Source organism: Bombina bombina, chromosome 2 (assembly GCF_027579735.1).
Source record: "Bombina bombina isolate aBomBom1 chromosome 2, aBomBom1.pri, whole genome shotgun sequence".
In the NCBI taxonomy this organism is placed as follows: domain Eukaryota; kingdom Metazoa; phylum Chordata; class Amphibia; order Anura; family Bombinatoridae; genus Bombina; species Bombina bombina.
In genome coordinates this window covers 1,144,899,059-1,144,926,765 of record NC_069500.1, presented here as the reverse complement: position 1 = coordinate 1,144,926,765, position 27,707 = coordinate 1,144,899,059, and the positions used below count along the sequence as shown (strand labels likewise).

The 27,707-nt window shown below is 37.8% G+C and overlaps 1 protein-coding gene across 4 annotated transcripts in view; it reads right to left on the bottom strand.

Annotated features, from left to right (window-relative positions):
* Positions 1 to 27,707, bottom strand: part of PALLD (palladin, cytoskeletal associated protein) — a 641,289-nt gene that overhangs the window by 104,026 nt on the left and 509,556 nt on the right. The window contains exon 1 of one of the 4 annotated variants that reach the window (XM_053703811.1): positions 25,545 to 25,700. The exons of the other annotated variants lie outside the window; for them this stretch is intronic. The gene's annotated coding sequence lies outside the window, so the exon portion shown is untranslated. Of the gene's footprint in view, positions 1 to 25,544; positions 25,701 to 27,707 lie in introns of those variants that run through there. 4 annotated transcript variants of the gene reach the window in all.

Genomic DNA, 27,707 nt, shown 5'->3' with positions numbered 1-27,707 from the left:
CTAACTGGACACTCAAGAAGATATTCGGACTATCCAGTCATCTCCTCTCTCTCTGCTAAGCACTCAGAGCACAGACTGCTGGGTCGCACGACAGTTACAGCAGCATGGGGTCGCTGGATGGAGAGGAATCTGCCGCCCTGCTTCACCTTGATAGCTCCTTCATGGATCTTAAGCAAAGTTTACTGGATCTCCTAGAGCTAGCTGAGCAACTCCCACAGATCTCTCGCCCTCCCCACATCTACGAGACGCTACCAGAGAAATCTTCCTCTATCACTCAGCAGACCAGCGGAGGCCAGGTCTCAAGTGAGTGCCAGAACTCTCTCTCAGAAGCAGACCACACATCCACACAAGCCCTAATGCAGATATTTGTGTCTCTAGCTGTTGCTGGAGACCTTCGAAAGAGAAGCCTCTACCGTTCCCCTTACGGGAACCTCAACACCGCCATGAGACTCTTGCTTTTCTGGCCCGCTATGGAGGGCGAGAGAGGGTAACGTCAGGCTCCTTAATTGAGAAAGAGAAGTTATTAGGCCTGACTATGTTCGATCTTGGAGCTGTTGCTCGCCCCTACCCGCCTCAGCTATCTGTTACACGGACATGCACGGGACATATGAGCGCTTCCCCCACTGATGTATTGACTTTTGTCAGGTTGGGAGTGGGCTAATCACGGACACTCAGCATCGGATGTTCACTTATTATCCCCATACATACTGCTGATGTGTTAGTTTCTATTATTGTCTCCAAGTTAAATGTTCTTCTTAAGGTCTGTTTTGCTTATATATTTCATAGAGTCCCAGCAGCTCTCATAATCATATTTAGACAGTGGAGCTTGAGGTAACTCTGGCCCTAATAGAGGTATGTAGAGGGATCACCTATTTTTTCATTGCCCTCACCCATCCTGAGGTATCCCTGGCACGTTGATATTGAGCCACATCTAATACTATCTCATCCCGACCCCTCTATGCTTCTCTGGCTGTACTCTTAGATCCCTCTCCAGCCACCAAACTTTTACCTACAAGGGAATCCCTGAATATATCAAAGCCCTTCCTGCCCATTTCAGAGTCTTCAGTATTAGCGCTGCCGGCGGCCGAGGCAGCGTGGTATATGTGGAGAGCAGTGATGTGAAGACTAGCCTTTTAGATATATTGATGGGAATTCTTTTCTTTTCTTTTTTTTTTTCCGCTTCTTTTCTTTTTCTCTTCCACACATCTAGCGACCCACAGGGCTGTGAAAATTACTAGTTAACGACACTAGCGCAGAGACTCCTTATATTCAAGTCCGAATATCAGCTTAGGATTCTATTAACAATGTCCTTAAGGTTAAGCAATATGCCATCTCATTTGGTCTCCCCTTCACCCTCTATACTCCCAACTCTGAGCGGCTCTTGCCCGCTGAACCCCTCCCCCCCCCCTATATAAAAGCTCTCAGGTAACTACCATTCAACATGTCTTTCACATATCAGTAGGTCCTAAAGTGGCCGGCTAAATAGTTACCACATACTTAATATCTATTAAAAAAAAAAAGAGATATCACTAGTCCATATATGCTGTCACAGAGGGCTTATTTAGAGGAATCCTAACAGAATATGCATGCTCTGGTTTAGATATTGTTATCATGTATATATTTATCTTATTTACTTTTTTTTTTCTTATTATCTCTCTGTGCATTCATTGTTTGTCATGCCGTACGTATTAACTAAATTACCTCTTTGGTTGTTTAAATATCAGTTCCACACTATTATGGTTTCAACAAAATTAATAGCCCATATAGAAGAACTACAAAGGGAGCACTGTGTTTAACGAGACTCTTATACTGTTAGTAGCTCTATACAGATGCACTTACACTTACTGAACTATTTCTGGATGAATAACCAAGCATTATATTAATATTCCTCTGTTCTCATGTTTTTAGCAAAGTTTGCAAAGTTAGTTAATCACTGGTTTTTGCACTTCATCTCATTCCAGACAATATTCCCTTATCTGTTGCCTGTATAACAATTGTGATAAGCATTACCCTCTCTAACTGTTTTCTTTTTAATGATGGACACCTGTTTGTTGTGTATGTATTTGACAAATATCTCAATAAAAAATATGATAAAAAAAAATAAAAAATATTTTATAGATTAAAAAAATAAATCAGGTCTCTTGGAACTTTTTAATAAATTGAAGATCATAGCTATCATTAAATGGCTGATCATTAGCTAGTATTGGGATGCTTCCCATCTTTATGTAAAAGTAGTGCCTTTCTACATTTAAATATTCAGGGGAAGCAAAATAAAGCCGTCTCATACAGGCTACATCTATGCTGAATCATATCACATATCCAACAGTCCACATCAATCACACAGATATAATATGCGTGGTTGAAAGGCAATGCTACTGGGGTGCAGTGAAAATATCAAAGCGTTATAGAAGATCATTTTCTAGGCAGGGCTGACATCTAAATTGTTGTTGCCAGCAAAATAACTAAACAGAAGTATTTCAACTTTCCATTCCCAAATTCCTTGCTACATAATTTCACTTTTGATACAATAGTTCACAATAAAAACATGTTACAAACAGTAAAAAGACACAAACAATTATTCACTGAGGGACGGCAGGTAAGAACACATTATATAAATTCCGACACCTTCCATAACAAAAACAACAATTTTATTTAATCTGAGTAAGATTTCCACAACTCTAAATGAGCAAGGTGTGGTGATTAACAATCACACCATAAAGGTGCAAGATGACATCGTTTTTGGTTATAAATCATAAAAATTATATTTCATCATAATGACCTCACCCGTGTTGTTGTTGTATTAACCTATAAAAGAAGGAATCTAAATATTATCTAATTAATAAATCATTTGTTATTTCTTTTGTTTATTGTTCCCAGGCAGTAGCCAAGTAGCTCTCATAGGATTAGAGAGATATAGGATAAGTCTTTTGCTGAAAGCAATGTCAGTTAGCTCATAGCTCTATATCACTGCATACGTTCTGCTAGAGCATTAACAGATTTATATTATATGCATCGGAAACAAGATGGCCCCTTTTGAACACTTAAAACTTGCTTGCAAACAATGAGCCTAGATTTTCCACTCAAAGGCCTAGGTCATTTCATTAAATAAAATTCTTATAAAAGTGTATTGAAGGGATATCATGTTTTTCTTTCATGATTCAGATAGAGTATGCAATTATATAGAAATGTCTAATTTACTTTTGTTATTCATTTTTCTTTGTTCACTTGGTATCTTTTGTTGAAAAGCAGGGACATAAGCTTAGGAGCCCGACAATTTCTGGAGCACTATATGGCAGCAGTTTTGCAAAAATGTTACCCATTTGCAAGGGCACTACAGGCCAGTACTATTTCCTGTCATGTAGTGCTCCGGATGCCTACATTGTAAAAAATTGCAAGCTATGTCTGAATCACAAAATACATTTTTGGGGTTCGTATACCTTTAAGAGTTTTTGGTTTTACCACTCATGGTGTTGCGGTGTTATTTCATACATTGGTAGTGGATTTGATGAAGACATGGTATTTGCGTTTGGTATGATTCAACTTTATTTGTACAGCATTTCATAAAGCACAAGTTCAGCTTATTCGCAATGTTACAATTGACACTACTGGTGTCATCTATTGTGTAACTCAAGGTTAAAGGGCGAGTCTACACTATAGTCATCTTAAAGTCTTACCTTAAATTAAAGGGACAGTCTACCATAGAATTGTTATTGTTTTAAAAGATAGATAATCCCGTTATTACCCATTCCCCAGTTTTGCATAACCAACACTGTTATATTAATATACTTTTTACCTCTGTGATTACCTTGTATGTAGGAACCTTCTTCCAGCCCCCTGATCACATGACTGTGACTGTTTATTATCTATTGTCTTAAATTTAGCATTGTTTTGTGCTAAATCTTAAATAACCCCCTGTGCCTGAACACAGTGTTATCTATATAGCCCACGTGTACTTTCTGTCTCTTTGTGTTGAAAAGAGATTTAAAAAGCCTGTGATAAGAGGCAGCCCTCAAAGGCTTAGAAATTAGCATATGAGCCTACCTATGTTTAGTTTAAACTAAGAATACCAAGAGAAAAAAAGCAAATTTGATGATATAAGTAAATTGGAAAGTATATTAAAATTAAAAGTCCTATCTGAATAATGAAAGTTTAATTTATACTAGACTGTTATTTTAAAATGATTAGTGATTCTGGCCAACCTGAAATGGCTGCCAGCCTCAGCCCACTGATGACATCACAATCTGGGCTGCATCTAGGCACTCTGCTGAATAGCATTGACAGTCTCCTGAATTCAACTAGTGAGCCTTTTGTGATTGGATGCCATATGCAGCCCAGATTATGATGTCATCAGTGGGCTGAGCTTGGCAGCCATTTCAAAGCGGCAAGAAACAATATTCATTATGAAATACATTTTTTACCATTAATGCTGCATGATATAGAGGTGCAGGAGGCTATTTGCAGCTTAATTGAAGGTAAGACTTTAAGATGACCAAGGTGTAGATTGTCCCTTTAAGGTAATATGAAAATATAATTAAAATTATTTAAATTGGAAATCTCTTCAGTTTGGTATGTTTGATGGACTTGGGCTTCATTAGTTTTTCAAACTATATTATGTGTATTAGCTGAAAATCATCAAGGTTTTAATATACTCAATATTTACTATGCTTTGCAGATTACGCTTGTTTTTGAAACATATTCAGGGCCAGATTAAGCCGTCAGGATACCGGGAAAAATCCCAGTGGGCCGGCAGCTGCACAGAGAGAGCTCAGCACGTGTGAGCAGCTAGTGAGGGAGCAGAGCGGCGGGCCTACTTTTTGAGCACATAGACAAGATAGAGACTCAAGCAGCTCAGCTGCAGATGCGGACGCCGCCACCGCTCCGCCTCCACTCCAATAGGCAACTGCATTAGGAAACGCAATAGTGTGAGAGTCAGCGGCGGACCTATGTAGTGAACGTCACATCGGCATCGGCGCTTGCAGGAGCGTGGTTGTATGTGTGGATTAGCTGCTCTGCTCTGCTCTCTGACTGGTGGGCACCGGGGACCCGGGACCCTACAGGGCGGGGCTAACATTTGTGGCAGCCAAGTGTGAAGAGTGAGACAGTGGAGTGGAGGATCACCTTTACCATCAACTGCAGGTGCTTAGCAGACAGTCAGTGCTCATCTCCAGAGAGACTTTCTACATAGCAAGAAGAAATAAGTGTCTGTGTGCAGTGTGATCGATCAATTTAGGACAGGGAGTGTATAATTATTTGAAGGGTAGGGCTGTCTCACCTTCTTGAGTTGCTGACTGAATAATGTGTCAGGGCACATAACACATTATATTATGTAGCAAATATGATTCAATAGTCCAATTGCTATATATATATATATATATATATATATATATATATATAGTGTATATTTATGTATAGTGTGGTGTGTGTATGTATATATATATATATATATATATATATATATATATATATGGCTCGCTGGAATATAGGGATGCTCTTTAATTTTTTTTCAGGGCTGCTTTTTATTCCCAGTCCGGCCCTGGGCAAAGGTTTGCACAGTAGGACAAATGTTGATCTGGGAACAAAATGCTTATATAGACGACTAATTTTGCTATTTTTAATGTTACTTTAAAAAACTAGAGCATGTGACAAAATGGAATTACCATTCAAATTTTGATACTCATCTACTATATGTAAGTATCAGCATTGGTGACATTCAAATTTAACATTGCCATATTTATTGTCATACTTAATAATTTTCTTTTTGCAGATGGAAAGAGTCCAGTCCTGCATTCATTACTTTTGGGAAATTCAGAACCTGGCCACCATGAGAAGGCAAAGACACCCCAGACAAAAGGCTTAAATACCTCCCCCACTTCCCTCATCCCCCAGTCATTCTGCCGAGGGAACAAGGAACAGTAGAAGAAATATCAGGGTGAAAAGGTGCCATAAGAACAAAAATAACAGACGCCCCACCAAAAAAATACGGGCGGGGAGCTGTGGACTCTTTCCATCTGAAGAAAAGAAAATTATCAGGTAAGCATAATTTAAGTTGTTCTTCATAAATAGAAAGAATCCACAGCGGCATTAATTACTTTTGGGAAAAAAATACCCAAGCTATAGAGAACACAGAATGCAAAAACGGGAGGGTACAAGAGGCGGCCCATTCTGAGGGCACCAGGCCTGAAAACCCTTACCCAACAAAATCCTGCTTCATCCAAAGCCGAGAACAACTTTGAAAAAAAGGAAAAGGCCCAAGAACACTGACCCGCAGATAGTCTACAAGCCTTGCTAGAGATCACAGGAACTAGACTCGACAGCCTCCAAGAGACACCGTTGCCCCACAGATGGTCTCCAAACAACACACCCCTTACTAAAGAAAGGGAACAAACTACAGTATTCTTCCACAAAGAAGAAAAGACGCGGGGAAAACATGATTGTACTTGTAAAGCGCTGCTAATCCCCCATAAAGGACTCAAGGCGCTGCTCATTTTATCAACCTCGAAAGGAGGAAAGGCTGAGTAGACCTCGCTGGGGATCATACTTGCAACCCTCGGTTTGCTACAGTGCAGAGTAGCCACAGTGCATTATTATGCTGAGCTAGCTGTCCAGCTAACATAAGGAACTCCAGAAAAAACCCTAAAAAAGGGCACAAACACAGAGCAAAAAAACAGAGAAACCGGGTCAGGCTAACAGAGACCCAACCAGTCTCATAGAAAAAAGGGGAGGTGACGCCCAGACCCCAGAAATACAGAAACCACGGGATAAGGCCGGGAGTCTGAAACAGAGAGAGTATCTTTACCTAACACAGTGCAACCGCACTCTAGAAATTAACTGAAGACAAAGGTCCCCAAGTCGCAAAAAGGTAGCTTAGAATACCGAAATATTCAGAAACAAAACCTCGTGCAGCAAGCTCAGATAGGTCTGACAAACAATACCTGAAGCAAAAACACTGCACGCTGCAGTCATCTAAAAATGACTCTGAAACTTAAATACTTGCAGAGCAAGTAGAAAGCAGCTGAAGATAGGATCCTCCAGATTGCTAAGTATCCACTAACCAGCGGATAACGTTGCAGGCTAGCTAAGAGCCGCCAGTCCTTCCCACAAATCTTGAACATGGAGAAAGGAGAAACCTTAAAGAGGTTTACCGTACCTAGAATGCTCCAAGGTCGAAATAGCATAGCAACAGATCTCCGATCCTGCTCCAACACTGGACCAGCCCAAACGACAGACATATCTGATAGACAGGAGGGACAGAAAGTCCCCAACCACTAGCCCCCAGGGAATGGAAAGAAAAAGGGGGGACTCACTCACCCCAACAGAGCTCGGGTGCCAACCCAATCCGCTCCCCCAAAATAAGGCACCCCCTAGGACCTGGAACAGAGAAAAGTGCAATAGATCCGTAGGAAGACCTGTCACAACTCTCTTAGACAGTCTCTACGTAGAGAGATCATTTTCCAATAGGTGGAACAGAGCCCACAGAGCAGCAGATGCTGCCCCTTACAGAAATAAGCCACCTGATCCAACCTCCTACACACAGGGCAGGACAATGACCCTCCAGAGAGAGGAAACCCCAGCTCATAAGGAAAACAAACTATCCCCTCAAAAGGGAAGGGTCAAAAGGGAAGGGCACAGATAAGAACAACGTACATGTCCACAAGACATGAAGCCATAGTATGATCAAAACACGGATCAAATTACAAAATCATCTAGACACCACTGTTGACCCAACAGAGAAGAAACTCCCCATGAAGAGGAGCACACTCCGTCCGAAGGACAAGTCAGGCCTTAAAGTTTATAACCAGTACCCGAAGGTGGATGTGAACTCTGGCCTTCCTGCTTGCAAGCCCAATGAGCTAGCCCCTATGTCGCAACATAGAGTCCCTGGAAAAACTGGGTCATCCCGAACCAGTCCACAGGATCATAAGTTTCCAGACATCCAAGAAGCATCCAAGACAAGAACCCTGGACCCAGAATCGTCCTAGAATGAACAACACCCCCAGGGAACACAAGATACCCCGTCTGAAGCAATCAAACCTCACAGGGGATGATAACCGGGGAACCCGGAGAACAGATACAGGACTCACTCGTAATTCCCAGCCCAAAGGGAAGAGAACACCCTTGGCTGGAGGTCAACACCCTCCCAACAAGGTGCTAGGCCGCAACAAAGTCAGTCAATTTCTCTAGAGCCCAAAGGCCCCAAGGGCAACACAAGGGAAATGAGAACGAGAACAGTCACCCGAAAGAGAGAGTAGAAAAGAAGGCTAGTCTCTATAATCCTTTCAGATTAACGTTTCAGAGGACCACACCCAAGGGAGAAGAATGCAAACATCCCAAACCCAGGCAGAAAAACATCCCTTAAGCAAAAAGCTTGGAAAAAGAGACAGCACCTCCTATCCTATCGCCTCTGATATGGAGATGACTAACTCCCGAAAGAAGACAGAGCCTCGTGGCCTTCACTTCCTAATTAAGTGGCCAAAGCCGCCAGGAAAATGAAGTCTAGAAAGTCTTGACCTAAAGGAAGAGAATCTCTAAAAGGAACAAGTCCTAAAAGGACACTTCCAAAGAGACCATGAAAGGCAAAACCGTAAGAACGGCGGTATGAAGAAACTAAATCCTGCAAGCCTCCAACCCACAACGGGAAGGAATGCTCTAGTTCCCGGAAACATCAGAAATGACTGAGCATGTTGCCGTGGATCTCAACGGAGTCCCGGCCCACTAGATTGAAATGCGAATGAGGACTGAACTCTAACTTTCACCCATGCTCTCACTGAGAGGCTGACAGGACTACTTAAAACTCCAGTCCCATGCCGAAGAGTACTACCCACCATAAGAGACTATCGAAAACTTCTGACACTTCTCTGCCAACCTCCTGGGAACGAAAGGCAAAGAATGACTGGGGGATGAGGCAAGTGGGGGAGGTATTTAAGCCTTTTGGCTGGGGTGTCTTTGCCTCCTCCTGGTGACCAGGTTCTGAATTTCCCAAAAGTAATGAATGCAGCTGTGGACTCTTTCCATTTATGAAGAAAATATCACCTTAACATCTCTATGTAAAAAAAGAAAGATCTATTTGTTGTTGATGCAAACCTTTTGCAGTGCTGTTCTTAATATAAACCTTTAAGTTCAAAGATCTGCATATACATTCAGTTTCGCATATATCCGTCAACCATTTTATTTAATTTATGAATAGTCCATTACTTCCTGTCACAACCCTACAAGGGGCTGTAGTCTATACAGGAAGACAAAAGAGCAGATTTTCCTTTGAAATGTTGCTAGGAGACATCTGCTCTAGCTGGAGTCAGTTTATTGCCCCTGCTCAGCAAAGGACATTTGCTGCAGAAGTCATGTGACATTAGAACATAAGTTCTGTTATGTCTCCTCTCTTATCTAGCTGCAGACAGTGGCTACAGTGAGAATGTAATACAATCATTTTTTTTAAGTTTACTTTGATTTCAGATATATGTTTTTACTAAAGAAGCATTGTTTCACATCCCTTTAATCCTTTCATAGCAAAAGATCTGTAATGTTTTACAAGCTGTTACAACTGTCACCTTTTCCGATTTGTAGTTGGTATAAGCAATTTGTAGCACATTACAAAATACTTAGGGGTCGATTTATCAAGGGCCCTTGATGCCCCTGTTTCCGCGTGAGCCTTCAGGCTCGCTGGAAACAGCAGTTATGAAGCAGCGGTCTTAAGATCACTGCTCTATAAATGGTCCGTCTGCTCTGAGACTGCGGACATCAATCCGCCCGATCCTATACGATCGGGCTGATTGACACCCCCTGCTAGCGGCCAAAATATTTCCCAACCTGGTGGACATGGTGGATTCTAAGGGTTTCCTGTGGTCATCAAAGGGACATTAAACTATTTTTTTATTTTTTTAATCAATGCACAGTGTATATGTTCACTTAAACACTACATAACAAAGGCTTGAATACAAGATAAATATTTTAAAAAGCAGTGTCATTTTACTGGCAGAATTAAAAAAGGCCCTTTTCTCTCCTCTCCTCATCTTAAGCTAATTATTAATAAGTTACAACAGTAAAATGTAGCAGGGTTAGGCTTCTGAAGTTTGGAGAATGAACATGCAATTGTTGCAGGAACTGGGAAAAACACAACTTTCAGATGTTACAGCAAAAGTTGGTGAAAAAAATAATGAAAATGTATTGCAAAGTTTTTGTTTTGTTTTTTGTTGTTGTTTTTTTACTACAAAATAAACCTTTTTTGTGGAATTAAAAATGTGCTGTATGCCCCTTTAAATGTCATGCTCACTTTAGAATTAATTCCCTAAGGGGTAAATTTACCATTCCTGCAAGTAGTGAACCTGTCCGTCTGCAATTGCCGCTTTCAATGTTGCATTGCATGGCAAAATGTATCATTGCACATGAGGATTCTTGTGCATAGTCGCCCCTGTTCTGACGGAACCAATTGCGCTAGAAAACAGGTTATGTTAAACACCCCAAACAACGCGTACGAGCTACGGTGTGATCGGTGTGATTGATATCATCACTTCTGAGGTGGCAGAAAGGAAAAAAGTAGCATATTTTGCATAAATGTGTGGTAGTAGGCTTGCTTATGCGAACCTACTCCACATAGCCGGAAAAAATCTACCTGATAATATTATCAGAAGAGCTGTAACGTGTTAGGCGCTAGATTGTAACAACTAGGCACACCCTTAATGTACTCTCAACTGGCTGGTATGGGGCTGTGAGTACAGGAAGGGGAAATCATTTTTTAGTTTGATTAGCACTGGAAGAGGTAGAAGTAATACAAATGAGGGAAATGTCAATAACAAAAGTAACAAGTTGATAATGAAGAAAGGGAGAAGGCTACAGAAACTGAATTAAAGGGACACTAAACCCAATTTTTTGTGTAATTCAGTTAGAGAATGCAATTTTAAGCAACTTTCTAATTTACTCCTATTATCAATTTTTCTTTATTCTCTTGCTATCTTTATTTGAAAAAGAAGGAATCTAAGCTAAGGAGCCAGCAAATTTTTGATGGACAGCACATTTTTATTGGTGCTGTCCAATCAGCAAGGACAACCCAGGTTGTTCACCAAAAATGGGCCGGCATCTAAACTTACATTCTTGCTTTTCAAATAAACATACCAAGAGAATGAAGAAAATTTGATAATAGGAGTAAATTATAAAGTTGCTTAAAATTGCATGCTCTTTCTGAATCACGAAAGAAAAAAAGTGGGTTCAGTGTCCCTTTAAAGGTAAAACTTATAAGCTCTTTTAATGTTATAAAAGTGCCCAAGTTAAAAACAAAAACCTTACATCAATATGGGGGGGGGGGGAGGTAAAATAAGATTAAATGATTTCTTTGTCTTTTAATTACTCCTAAATTATTTTATAAAATGACAAAGGACTTCTTTCATAATAAACCTCCAATGGGTTCTCAGTCCCTCAGGGGATACATTCTATACCTTTCTAACCAAAGCCCAAATACAAATGAAAATGAAGTTGTATATGAATCAGTTATTTATATAACCCAATATATTTGTCTGATTAGAGGGATTTTATGGCAAACATCTGTGGTTCTTTTTATATAGTATTGTGGATTGACCAATAGCTGTTACTTTTTGTATTTTTTAATGCAAACTATTGACCTCTACATATACAACATAACTTTCACACAATATGGTACAATTATGTAACACAAAACGTTTAAATATAATTGATAATAAATGCATAGCTCATCTAGTTTACAATTTCCTCCACCTCTAAGACAAATTGTGTGTGTGTCTGTTTTTACATCTGATGTTCTAATTATCTCTATATCTATGTTTAAAACTCTTTATTTTATAATTAAAGGGACATGAAACCCAAAGAATTGTTCATAATTTAGCATACAATTTTAAACAACTTTCCAATATACTTCTAGTATATAAGTTGCTTCATTCTCTTGGTATCCTTTATTGAAAAGCATACCTAGGTAGGTTCAGCAGCTGGAAGCTTGCTGCTGATTGGTAGGTGCACATGTATACCTCTTATCATTGGCTTACAAAAGTCTTCAGCTAGCTCCCAGTAGTGCCCTGCTTCTGCTTCAATAAAGAATACCAAGAAAATTAAGAAAATTTGATAATATAAGTAAATGGGAAATGTGCTTAAGATTCTATCTAAAATATGAATTTGTTTTTTGTTTCATGTCCCTTTAATGCAGAATTCCCAAAATATGTTTGTCTTGTGGACTTAGAATCCTAACAAGCAAACTGGTTTCATGTTCTTTAAAAACGAATAGACTGATAATACTAATTACCCAGATAGCTGCCTACAAGAATAATGGCTACTGGAGCAAGGAAGGCTTAATGATTAAAGGGAAAGGAAACCAAATTTTTTTTTTCATGATTTGGATAGAACATACAATTTTAAACAACTTTCCAATTTACTTATGTTATCAAATTTGCTTCATTATCTTGTTATCCTTTGCTGAAGGAACAGCATTTCCCTACTGGCAGCTAGCTGAACACATCTAGTTAGCCAATCACAAGAGACAAATGTGTGCAGCCACCACTAGTGTAGGATATGTGCAAATTCTTTTTCAACAAGGGATACCAAGAGCCCAGAGGCAGAACTTTTTACACTTTCTGCAATAACATTTTTCTTAATCAAATTTTTTCTGCAAGTCATTTTATAATTAAATACAATTTAAATTAGGCAGTTATACTAAAGCACCAGCACAATTGCAATATACTGATTAACTGGATAATAAAGCAATTTTTAAACTTTTATATGTTATATTGCAGCAGTTAAAAATAGACAGCCATCAATCAATGCACTGCTGCTTTACAGTGCTACCTAGTACTTGACTGTTCTCTTCAAACAGTGCTTTGCTGTGGCTGCACCATGTTAAAAGAGAACAGCCTGTTGTAGAACAGCATTGCAAAGTGAAAGTGCTAATGGTTTCCTCATGTGTCCCATTCTTTCTGCAGACATGCAGCATTTTCTGCAATGACATCTCAGATCACAGCATGTTCTGCCTTGAGAATGAACATATATATATATATATATATATATATATTTAAATAAAACTCATAGGGGCCTATTTACTATGGTGCAAGTGGACATGATTCCATATAGCGGATCATGTCTGCTGCACATTGATAAATGCCGACAGCATACGCTGTCGGCATTTATCATTGCACCAGCAGTTCTTGTGAACTGCTGGTGCAATGCCGCCCCCTGCAGATTCGCGGCCAATCGGCTGCTATCAGGGGGTGTCAATCCCCAGCGGTCTTTAGGCTCGCCGGAAACACGGGGCATCAAGCTCTGTACGGAGGTTGATAAATTGACCCCATAGACTAATTCACACTATTCAAATTTAAAAAAACTAAAAAAAATACTGAGATTAACTTTCAATAAACATCCAAAACATTATTATTCATATACTTCAAAGTAAGTTTATGAGACTCAGCTTTAAAATATATATGTTATAAAATAAAAAGTATATACAAATGTAACATTTGCTAACATTCAATGTTCAACCAGAACAGACAGATCTGAGCAACATTCATTATTGGTAACAAATGTGCTAAAATGTGTTCCCTCAAATGAATGATCCTTTATCCCTTCACAAATAAACCTGAGGACCAGCAGTGATTCACAACAACTCTCACTGAGGTGTGTAAATATGGGACAAGCCCAATGGTCAAACAGCCAATCATCTCCCACTATAACTCCAGCTACTACTACTATAATTGGCTGTTATATTGTGATGTCCTCTGGTTAGAATCTCCAGATGTCCCTTGAGAGAAGATTTCTGATTTAAAGTTTGACAACTCAGTAATGCTGAAATCTGCAGTGCTGGAAACATCTACTATTCACTGAATCTCACAAAAAGGTTTTTTTTTAAACATTGCAAGGCCATTTGAGGTAAAGGCCAAAACATGTTGTATATGGATTAAATATTCTTTAAACTTCAGCTTTTAAGTACAACATTGTTTGATTTGATACTGTTATAGAAATAGTCAGACTGCAGCCAAAAAATGGCTGTCAAATTCAGTAGCTTTGTGCCATGTTACACCACTGTAGTCTTTGTTTCTTTAAAAAGAGGGTGTTTCAAAATTTAGTTCTTTATTTTTTAATGAAAATGATTTTCCTGCCCTCAGTTAATCATTGTGTTTATTTGCCATCCTTGCAGAGGTGTATCCCTCTTTACCAGTATAGCAGGGGCATGTGTCCTTCTCAACCAGTGAGGATTACTGGCAGTTCAAAACCAATACTGCAGTATTATTTGTGTAAATGCTATTTCATATACATGTTTTTATACAACATCCCTTTAGGGGGTAGTTAAAATCTTGTAATTCATATCGGCAGTGTTTGAGTTATATTACAACAGATTAACACTTTGTTTGCTACAATTGTTTTTCAATGGTTAAGCACCACCCATTACTTTTGCTATCTGAACTTGATCCTGGATATGGCGGGGCTTGTAACTATTAACGTGTCTAGAGCAGAAAGGATATGATAACAAGCTGCAAACTAGGGACAGATGTATGGGAAGTTTAGGCTGGTGAAGCCTGTTGTGCTCTTTCTGTTTTCAGGGCTTGGAAATTCAACCTTTTTTTAGACTTCAGTTACATGAGAAGGGGGCAAAGTAAATAATTAAAGTATATTGCAAAGTTGTTTTACCATGAATAATTAGACATTTAATTAAGCATGTATATAACAATAGCTAAGTGTTTACTGTATGGCAATGACTGCACCATATCCACCTTGGTTATTTTGACTGATAAAGGGCTATGTACTAAGCTTTCTGGTATACTTCCTTGGTGGAGCAATTACAACAGCTATCTACTAATAGCAATACCATTAGCAATAAAGAGCAACTTCACTCATATACCCCTTGGCAAAGAGTACTAAACATGCTTCTAGACAACTAAAGGTATTGGCAGTAAAGCCTTCAAATGGCTATATGTTCCTAAACTTCAAAAGAGCAATGATGCAAGGGGCTTAGAGAAACATGAAGTAAAAAATGTGATTCAGACATAGGGGCCTATTTATTATTGTGCGAGCGGACATGATCCGATATTGCGGATCATGTCCGCTGCACATCGATAAATGCCGGCCAATCGGTCACTAGCAGGGGGTATCAATCAACCCGATCGTATTTGATTGGGTTGATTTCTGGCGATGTCTGTCCGCCGCCTCAGAGCAGGTGGACAGGTTATGGAAGAGCGGTCCATATGGAGCTTGATAAATATGCCACAAAGCATGATATTTTTACTTCCATTATCAAATTGTGTGCAGTCATGACTATTTGCATTTTGATAATGTAAATACATTTTAAAGTATTAAAACTGCATGCTCTATGTGAATCATGAAAGTTTAATTTTGACTTTACTGTCCCTTTAATAGAGAGGCCTTTTATACAGGAATAATACCTCAAATAGTAACAGCATCATCATTTCAGATTCCTGGTAATCAACTTACTGTGATCCACACAAACCTCCAATCATTTGGCATTGTTAAAGAGGGATACATAAAACTCTCTTCTGTTCTTGATATATTAAAATGGTTGACTGGCAGCAAAGATACTGAATTTCATTAATCCTAGCTCAGTTCTCAGTGAACAAATGTGCTCCGTAACACACTTCTAACTTTATCATGGAATCAGAAAAAAGCCTCCAACACATTAATACAAAAAATGAAGCGGATTTTTCATAAGGGCAATATGTGAGAATGCGATTCCATATACCACGTTGGTATCCCTGGCAAACTAATGACATTTATGAAGTTAGGAGTGGCATAAAGAATTGGCAGTGTGTTTCTTGACAAAAAACTGTTGTCTACTTGCCAAAAGGACCTCATTTTTACCTGGCACTGTGCTTTCTATATCTACTGTGTTCATTCATGATATCATTGGATCTTACTTTGTTTTCTCAGTTTTTACGCTTATTTGTTTTGGAACTATTTTTGGCCTACAGAGCCACACAAACTACAAGATATAATGCGAGTGTGAAATATCTGAATCCAGTTGATTGTATAATTTCACAAGAAACCGCTTATCAGGACTGATCAATATAAATGAATATATATATATATATATATATATATATATATATATATATATATATATATATATATATATAAGTTTAGACATATTCAAATACCCATATAGAATTTGAAAGCTATAGTTATTAAAGGGACATTGTACACTAGATTTTTCTTTGCATACATGTTTTGTTGATGATTCATTTATATAGCCCATCTAAGTGTGTTTTTGTAAAAATGTATAGTTTTTGCTTATTTTTAAATAACATTGTGCTAATTTTCAGACTACTAACCAAGCCCCAAAGTTTTAAATGTATACTGATGTATACAGACTTCAGACTACATCTGTCTGTATAATGGGTCTTTTATTATGCGGGGGGGGGTCTGCTCTTAGCCCCTTTCAGTGTGTGTCCCAGGCTAATCTCATCGACAGTGCTAAATTGGGAGCTTCTAAGAAAGTTTTTAAAAAGTTTTATACTGGATTTTTTCACCAGTATCTGTGCATATTCTTCTTTATAGCTGTGTCTATTACATGCAGTTAAAGGATTACTTTCTGTTCTAATTTTTAAGCTAAACAACTAACATATTAAAGTTAATAAACATTAATTAAAACCTACTGACCTATATTTTCTCCAAAACGAAGTTTCATAACGTTCTAAAAGTTATATCTTTTATGTCACGTTATCCTGCCCACTATTTTCAGCACTGAGTGTTCAAAATACTTAAACCAATAACTTTGTGTTTAAAGCGCCATTTTGAAACCTAGGTATTGTAAACGGATTGGTACAGAGCAAAGGATACCCACGAAGTGGGTTTGGAAAACAATTAAATTTGCAGACAAGATTTCTGATATACGGTAGAGATATGTTAATGAAATGCTATTGATAAAAAGCGTATTTGGGGTAGTTAGTTATTAACAGGCATAGAAAATATTTACTTACAGTGGCCCTTTAAATGAAAATTGGTGTATACTGCTCATTTAATGTTGTAGAGTTTCAATATTTAACTATGTCTACACAGTGAAAATGGAAAATTTATAAGTGCAGCCCCATTTACTCCTGTAAACAGAAAATTAAATTAACGGCAGTGAATAATAAAATATTAGTCGCAGCAGCGTGTATAGACCTCAGTGTATACCTCTCTCTAAGCTTTGAGACACTGTCAGACATTCCTCTAAAGAGAGGCCTGAGGCAATCATTCAGAAATATTGTTATGTTGAGAAATGTATATCTTTGTGTGGCTTTCTATATAAGTGCCTGGCACATGTGTGCAGCTTAAACAATGAACTCGCTTAGTAACGTGCAAGTTAACAAAAACATGAGCCATGGAATTGTGTGTCACACACTCACTTTAATTGTAAGCTCTGGTGATAAGGCCCACGCCTTTTCATATTGGTTTGTCCTTCTGTGTTATTTGAGTGCATAATAACTTCTTTGAATTGTGCAGGTGCTGTAAATACGAATGGCAGCACCTGGAATGTATAGGTACACAATGAGAACACAGGGTCACTAAGGGAATACAATACATTCTAGTATTTTGAAGTCAAGATAACTTTATAAGTAAGCAGCACTAATTATGACAGCTTGGAATCTTAGATAATGCACAGAGCTTGACAATATTTTTTCTTTCAAATTCTAGGACTCAGCAATGTTCAGTATGTGTATGTAATCAGTTGCGTGCAAATGCGTACTTGCATATATTTACCAGGAACATATACAAGATAGACATTTAATCCTTTGGTTGCCAGAAACAAGCACAAAACAGTAATTTACCATTAGTTGCCAGTAACAAACATCAAGTTAATCACCTATTTGCCAATAGCACACAAAATATTGTCTTAAAGGGACAGTCTGCTTGAAAAGTGTTGTTGTTTAAAAGATAGATAATCCCTTTATTACCCATTCCCCAGTTTTGCATAACCAACACTGTTATATTAATACACTTTTTACCTCTGTGATTACCTTGTATATAAGTCTCTACAGACTGCCCCCTTATCCCACTGCTTTTTACAAACTTGCATTTCAACCAATTAGTGCTGACTCATGCATAACTCCACAAGAGTGAACACAATGTTATCTATATGGCACACATGAACTAGAACTGTCTAGCAGTGAAAAGCTAATAAAGTGCACCAAGATAATAGGCGGCCGTCAAGGGCTTAGAAATTAGCATATGAGCCTACCAAGGTTTAGCTTTCAATAAAGAATACCAAGAGAACAAAGCAAATTTGATAATAAAAGTAAATTGGAAAGTTGTTTAAAATTGCATGCCCTATTTGAATCATGAAAGTTTAATTTTAAATTTACTGTCCCTTAAACTATGTAATTTAATTATACTTTAACTCCATAATAGCCCAGAACACATGTACAAGTCATTTAACCTTTGGCTGTATTAGTTCATGTAGTGAATGACAGGAAAAAATGGGCATGTTAAATAGGGAACGGGGCACATTGACTAGGCATTGTGGCACCTAATGATAGTGAAGCCCTCCTATAGCAATAGAGAATGGCAATTCAAGCATTATAAATACTGTCCTATGAATAATTAGTTATTAGAAGTGTTCATGTTTAATTAAATACACCTTTACACTTGAGACCACTCTTTGACCTTGTGCAATGTATTTACACAAGGCTGAATCATCACATAGATCACAGAACATGACATTTTTACACAGAGACACTAATGATGTCATCAGTATTTTTGTCTCCATCATACACACATTTGTCTGAAACTGACTAATAGTTTTTAAATACAATTACACAATGTACTGATGTTAAAAAAGAAAAGAATTGAACTTACAGTAGCAATGTTACAAAATGCACACAAAAGAAACTGGATATCTCTCTCATCAGTTTACCAAAACACCAGAGAAATAGAGCATGTTAAATTAGAGAAACAATAAGTTCAGCAATCAAAACTCCCTAATGAATAACAAACAATGCATGGATAGATAAAGTGCTGCAATTATGGTACTCACTCACCATGCTGACACACACTCACCATGCTGGCACACACTCACCATGCTGGTACACACTCACACCATGCTGGCACACACTCACCATGCTGGTACACACTCACCATGCTGGTACACACTCACACCATGCTGGCACACACTCACCATGCTGACACACACTCACCATGCTGGCACACACTCACCATGCTGGTACACACTCACCATGCTGGTACACACTCACACCATGCTGGCACACACTCACCATGCTGGCACACACTCACCATGCTGGTACACACTCACATCATGCTGGCACACACTCACCATGCTGGTACACACTCACTATGCTGGCACACACTCACCATGCTGGTACACACTCACACCATGCTGGCACACACTCACCATGCTGACACACACTCACCATGCTGGCACACACTCACCATGCTGGTACACACTCACCATGCTGGTACACACTCACACCATGCTGGCACACACTCACCATGCTGGCACACACTCACCATGCTGGTACACACTCACATCATGCTGGCACACACTCACCATGCTGGTACACACTCACTATGCTGGCACACACTCACCATGCTGACACACACTCACCATGCTGGCACACACTCACCATGCTGGTACACACTCACCATGCTGGTACACACTCACACCATGCTGGCACACACTCACCATGCTGGCACACACTCACCATGCTGGTACACACTCACATCATGCTGGCACACACTCACCATGCTGGTACACACTCACTATGCTGGCACACACTCACCATGCTGGTACACACTCACCATGCTGGCACACACTCACCATACTGGTACACACTTACACCATGCTGGCACACACTCACCATGCTGGTACACACTCTCTATGCTGGCACACACTCACAATGCTGGCACACACTCACCATGCTGGCACACACACCATACTGGTACACACTCACACCATGCTGACACACACTCACTGAAGTAAAACATCCTCTAGGGACACATTTTTGTAATTAGTATAAAAAGTATACTGACAATAGTATATATATAATATATATATACAGTCAATTAAAGGGAATGTAAACACCTTGTTATTGCAGAAAACTTGCTATAAAATAACAGTAACCAAATTACTATCTTGCAAGCTGCACCCTAACTCAGTATGCACAAATGCAAGATGATCATTGTCAATACTCAAATCTAGTGGAGCTGATGTAATGACAGTTTCTTAAAAGATCACCATTTCACATATAGCCCCACTAATAGAGCAAGCAATACCTCTCTTCCATGCACTGTGTGGGCAGGTGGTCTAGACCAGGGGTCACCAACCTTTCCGACCTCAGGGACCACTAAACTCACAATTTTAAATCCTGTGGACCACTAACATAATAATAATTGTTATATATATATATATATATATATATATATATATATATATATATATATATATATATATATGTGTGTGTGTGTGTGTGTGTGTGTGTATATGTGTGTGTATATATATATATATATATATATATACACACAAACATACACACACACATACTGTACATAACTAGTATAACCATAGCTAAGTTTACATTATGTATATATTTGCATGTTTAAGAATTATTTTTTTGAATTAACTAACTGAATGTCGAAACTAAGAGAATACTTCCTAATGAGTAGGGAGATTGCGTAGGGAGATTGTAATTTAACTCCTCCATTCTCACTGATGCCCAGCCAGGCACTGTAGGGAGTTGCGGTACGACAGGGTGACAGACTAATTCCTGCTTGATGGTGTCAAGGACCACCAACATCTTCTCGTGGACCACCAGTGGTCCATGGACCACTGGTTGGCGACCGCTGGTCTAGACAAAGGCATTACAAACATAACACAGCTCCAACTGGGAGATGTGAAAAGCTAGACCACTGCTCTCCATAAAGGCTAATATATGTGCCTTTAAATGTATAGACAAAACAATAAATAAATAACTTTTACATGGACATAAATACACTAAAGAAACAATAGCAAGTGCAATGTGTACTTTACTACTGATGTCTATGATGATTTTGCACTACATCTGCTTTATTCTTTATTATCTATATCAAACATGTGGTGGCTATACTCACTAATCCTCAGTACAGAGAGCTGCTGTGAGTGTACCTAAGTATGGAAACTCTTGATGTCACTGGCCCTCTGCACATGCACTCTAGGTCTTGACGAATGTCCATGCATACTTATAGCCCGATGATCTAAACATCTCTGGGCTGGTGAGATTATTTAAGAATGCTCAGCTGTACTTCTATTTACCTGGTGGAATTATCTAAAGCCACCTTTTACCAGATTATCTATTCCTCGCCAGATCTGACGTGACATTTCACACTGACCCTTGCAGGAGCTGCCCTAGAGGAATTATCTTAAAAAAGGGGCAATCCCTGCAAGTGGCAAGATGTCTCCTATTGAAATTACTTTCCTGTGTAAGGCGAAGTAAGCAGTGAGCAGGGGGCACACTTTAAAAAATAAATCTGGCAGCCAATATAAATCACATTGCAATGTTTTCTGCGTATAGCATCTTACAATCGCCTCTATTTTCTTATGCATGTTTTTCTATTAGGGTATTAAAGGACCACTAAATACGGTAGATTTGCATAAACAACAAATAGATGAAAGAAGACAATGAAATAGCAGTTAGTCTGGACTTTAATTGAGTAGTAGATTTTTTTTCTGACAAATTTCAAAGTTATGTTTGTTTCCACTCCCACTGTATCATGTGACAGCCATCAGCCAATCACAAATGCATATATTCTGTGAATTCTTGCACATGCTCAGTAGGAGCTGGTGACTCAAAAAGTGTAAAATAAAAAGACTGTTTACAGTTTGTTAATGGAAGTAAATTGGAAAGTTGTTAAAAATGTCATGCTCTATCTGAATCATGAAGTTTAAATTTTCACTTGAGTGTCCCTTTAAAGGGACACTGAACCCAAATTTGTTCTTTCATGATTCAGATAGAGCATGCAATTTTAAGCAACTTTCTAATTTACTCCTATTATCAATTTTTCTTCATTCTCTTGCTATCTTTATTTGAAAAAGAAGGCATCTAAGCTAAGGAGCCAGACGATTGTTGGTTTAGACCCTGGGCAGCACTTGTTTATTGGTGGGTGAATTTATCCACCAATCAGCAAGAACAACCCAGATTGTTCACCAAAAATGGGAAGGAAATCTAAAATTACATTTTTGCTTTTTAAATAACGATACCAAGAGAATGAAGAAAATTTGATAATAGGAGTAAATTAGAAAGTTTCTTAAAATTGCATGTTCTATCTAAATCCCAAAAGAACAAATTTGGGTTCAGTGTCCCTTTAAGTACTTTGAGTTTTTTGATAAAAGCTTGCCACCTTTTCATTTGTGAGACAAAACAGTAAACTGCAGGGCAGAAATGTTTAGCGAATTACGCTGGGATTTGAGAGAAAATTTTATACACGCCCATGTTCAACCCATTTTCAAAAAAACAATTACACTTTGTATTTTGTACTTTTAGATACAAATTTATATGCATGTTTTACACATGCAGTGTACCTAAATAATGATTTATACTATGCATATTTAATACAATTTATTTATGTGTAATTTACATATAAACTTTACGTTTTTGATTAAATACGTTTTATGTGAACAATTTTGATACGATTTTTGATGCAATTTTACAGTGCAGTTTTTTCCTGGGTAAATTGTTATTTAAATACATAGGATGTGCAAAAAACACATAGAAGTACAAAATACAAAGCGTAATTGTTGTTTTATTATAAAATGGGCTAAAAATGGGCATTCCATGAGCGTATATGAAATTGTCTCTCAAATCCAAGAGTAACTATCTAGACATTTCCGCCCTACAGATCTCACATTTTTTTCTCTTAAACTAAAAGGTGGTGAGGTTGTGACAAAATACGAAAACAATTTATACCCTAATAGAAAAACACATGCGTTCAAAAATAGAGGTGATTGTAAGATGCTATACGCAGAAAGCAGCGCAATGTGATTTGTGTGAGCTGCAGGAGTTTACTTTTAAAGAGCGCCCCCTGCTCACTGCTAACTTCGCTCTACCCAGCGGAGTTTACCTTTCCAGCGAGCTCCATTACTTTCTATAAGAGACATCTGGCCACTCACAGGAACGTTTTTAAGATAATTCCACGAGAGCAGCCCCTTAAAGGGTCGGTGTCAAAAACCATGTCTGATCCAGCGAAGTTTAGATCATCAGGAACTTAGAATCATGGTGACTTCTTGTACCAAGGAATAGTAATGTAGTCACCACATATCTGAGATTAAATAAACAGCAAAGTATTATGCCTGTTTTACTGTACTGTCTTATGTCCCTTTAAGTGTCACGAAACTGAGTCCTTATAATTATGCACTTTCACTGTGGAAAGAAATGATGGTTTACAATGTCATGTCTAAACATGCTGCTATGAATGAGAAGTGGGTCCATTCCTAAACTGTACTGTACTGGGAAAAGCTTACAGCTCAGCAAACTCATTAGAAAAGAAAAAGAATATCCCTTGTTGTATCTGAATTTTATTAAAAAGAAAAAAGCTAAACTGAGTTGCCCCAGATGCCATTGGTTAGATGCCTGCAGTTTGTTGTCTCAGCTAATGCTGGTTTCTTTCCAAAAGCTAACCATTTCTAACTGCTTTCCAAATTTCTGTGAACACATCATTAGAAGGCCCTTCTTTCTCATTTTCCTTCCTAGCGTTCCTTAAAAATACATTCCTCTTGCCAGGAAACTTTGCTGTATTTTTGTCTGCAGAACTCAAGCCACAAAGTGAACCTGATCTGCCCTGGGCTGTTTTCCTTTACCTTACTGAGGCAGACAGAAAACCTCTTAATTCTACACTATACCAACAATGAAAATAACCTCAATATAAAGGAGATTTTTTTTTTCCTTATTAAAAAAAAGCTAAGGAGACTGAAGATAATGACTACTTATGCCCACAAGCTTATACATATAGACATCTTATATTTTTGTCTCCATATTACTGATGACTGCAGGGTGTTACATTGTACATTTCTGTACTCAAATGTTGGGGCTGAATATCTGGTTTGTAGTTACATAGTGGTGTGTTTGATATTAATGAACTGATGGATTTTAAACTACTTTTCCCAGTTTAAGCGTATAACTAAGTCAACAGCAGGAGGGAGCATGCCATTAACCCTTTGACTGCAATAGAGAAATATAACATATTACTTTGGAAGTGCAACCCACTCTGATAGCAAAAATGTTAAACTGCCTTGACTAACCACTTCATTTATAATAGTTTTGTTCAATATATGGTCCTGGGGCCACAATGTGGCCCTCCAAAGCAATGTACCTGATCATCTACTTCTTTAAACTAAATATTGTATGTGTCTTAGTCAGGGAGGATTACTCATTTCATTGAACTTACTTACCCAATATTGCTTTTTAATTAGCAAGTGTATGCTGGCAGGGACTCTAGGGAAAAAGCATCATGCATACAGTGTATATACTTTTCCGGATCTGTATATCAACACCTGTCTATTAACACAGGTACATCATTGTATCATGTTGCCAGCTACTTACAGGGATTTGTGCAAGCACAAACAGTTCACATATACCTAGTTATATAATTGGTATATATGTCTGTGTGCACACGTGTGTACATGTATACACTTTTCAACAAACAATTTTATAAAATTTGCTCTTTCACCCATCAAGTAAAAAAACCAATAGTCCATTATTTGCAAAGGCTGGCACTGCTGATTTATAGCATATTTAAGGATAGGATTCCACTAATACGCTATACCACAACATAAATACTGTCTACATTAGAATGACAAATATGACTTTGTTTTATATGCACAATATAAACACATCTATTACAACTAGGAAAAGCTGTTGCTTTAACAAACAACATCTCACTGTAAATCTGATATCCCTCTTCTATTGCTTCACAAGTCACACTAGTACCCATCTCACTACAGGGCCCATACACATATTGGGGGCTTTATAAACCTTTATGACAGTATCCAGACACCATAGATTTCAGATAACATATTAGATGTAATAATGCATTTCATTTTCCAATAAACTGGTAAAACAAAAATCCCCAAACTTTTTATCTGCTCACCAACTTCCCATCTTGCATCACTCCTCTACCTCTCCCCATTAGCTGCACTCTATTTCTATTCTCTATAGGTGGACCATTCTCCCTTTTATTGGCTTCCAAAGCATATTTGTTTAGTTCTATAATTATATGTAGTGTTGTGGCAGTTCACTTTCTAGCAAATAGTTTCTTATTACTTAAGTACACATTGCATTTTTTAATATAAATTACAAATGATTGTGCATGCATTATGGGCAAGAAAATAAATTACAATGTGCCCTCCAATTAAACAGTTGGACAGGTCCAACAGCACTGCATCAGTACAAGCAACTAGTTCTGTACTGCAGTGAGCAAATAATGTTTATTACATAGCACACTTATAAATGACTAAACTTTAATTATATTAAACTATCTTACAATAATCCCTTCAATGTAAACTACACCAGCAGCAGTGTAAAGTCTGTGCTGTGCCAGAATATCCCCCCTCAGCATCTTACCTTTGAGAGATGCCTGTTCTGTCCCACAAGGTCTCTAACTGATCAGCATATCGCTGCTGGATACAGAGTGACACAAATACATGTGCAGCCCTAGCGCTGGTAAACTGAAGTGAAGTCTGTCAGGTACTGTACATAGAGATTAGTCAGAGGCGCAGGGATCACCAACTTCATGACTCAGTGATTCTTCATAAAAAAAACCCTGTCTGTCCAGCTGCAACTTCACAATAAAAGTCCCTCCCTCTCTGTACAGAATTCCTAAATGTGTTTAGGGAAAGAGGCGTAGCTGTAGATCTAAACACTGATGGCAGATTATATTTTCCCTCCCTATCCATCTCATTGAAGATTTAGAAATATTTCAGCTGGAACCACAATAGATAGTTTAGAGATTTGCCTCTCAGAAAAAAAAGTTCTTGCTGCTGCGTTACAGGGCTACTGAATTAGATCTTTTGTTAGACTGATTTTTTTTTTTATAACACACTGGAAAGCAAGGTCTAATCCTGGAACAAAGTGCATGTGAGAGGAAGGGCAAACAGTTGGATGCAGCAGTGTTTCTGTATGTATTTAACTAAACAACAGAACTTTTTTTTGCTTTTTAGAGCTTGTTATTCTTGAGGGCAAAACACACAGTAGGTACCTAGTGCTGTACAAAAAGGGGTACAATAAATATATAGCAGCTATTTAGTATACTCTTTCGTTTATTTTTCACAACCCAGTACACACAGGGTATAAAAAAATATCTGTAATGCATGAAAGTGTAAGTACAGTATATGCAACTACAAAACAAATGCAAAACTCTAGTGGTCAGCACAAATGCATTTTAAATTTGAATAGAAGAATTTTTACAATACAAAACTTACCAAAAATGTTTATATTAAAAGCTATATAACCCTTTATTACAACTGTTAGCATGTGAATCTTTATTTTGTGCTCAGCCTGGTGTTAGCAATAACACTTGATGGAATATTATGTTGTTGGTTAAAATGTTTAACCAAAGAATTTTTAATGCACCCGATACCTATACAGTGTACCCTATACTTTCAATGGCTGGAGCACACTTAGGGCTAGATTACGTTAACATTGATACATTAGCGTGCGAGCGAAAACACGACACGTGCAAAAAGTTAAACTTTGAATATTGGGACCGCGTTAACTTACAATGGAGCTTGCAAAAAACCTATCATGCATACTTGTGCTCTAACCCAACCGCGTTTATACAAGTATGCTAAAGCCAACATAAATTATGAATATATCACATTCCAATGTTTTTCACATAGAAGAATATGTTCTATTTATATATATATATATATATATATATATATATATATATATATATATATATATATATATATATATATATATATACTGTTTTGGTAATATATATATATGACTGATTATATATATATATATATATATATATATATATATACAGGAAAAAAACACTTATTGCTTGCTCGCTAACCCGACACCACATTAAACAGCAGATAGTTATGAATATTTTACAATCCAATGTTCTATTTCTTTTTAAATATATATTTCTCTATATGTCTGATGTATTTTTTGTAATATATATATATATATATATATATATATATATATATATATATATATATAGCGATAAGTTTTTAATAAAGCGATAAGTTTTGAATAAAGCCGGCAAACACTTTCTTCAATTTAAAAGGTCCAAGTTTATTCAACAAACTTTAAAAATGTCTATGATTAAAGGGCCACTGTAAGTAAATATTTTCTATGCCTGTTACTAACTAACTACCCCAAATACGCTTTTTATCAATAGCATTTCATTAACATATCTCTACCGTATGTCAGAAATCTTGTCTGCAAATTTAATTGTTTTCCAAACCCACTCCGTGGGTATCCTTTGCTCTGTACCAATCCGTTTACAATACCTAGGTTTCAAAATGGCGCTTTAAACACAGTTATTGGTTTAAGTATTTTGAACACGCAGTGCTGAAAATAGTGGGCAGGATAACGGGACATCATCGGGGAATAAAAGATATAACTTTTAGAACGTTATGAAACTTCGTTTTGGAGAAAATATAGGTCAGTAGGTTTTAATTAATGTTTATTAACTTTAATATGTTAGTTGTTTAGCTTAAAAATTATAACAGAAAGTAATCCTTTAAGGCTACGGCCGAAACATGTCAG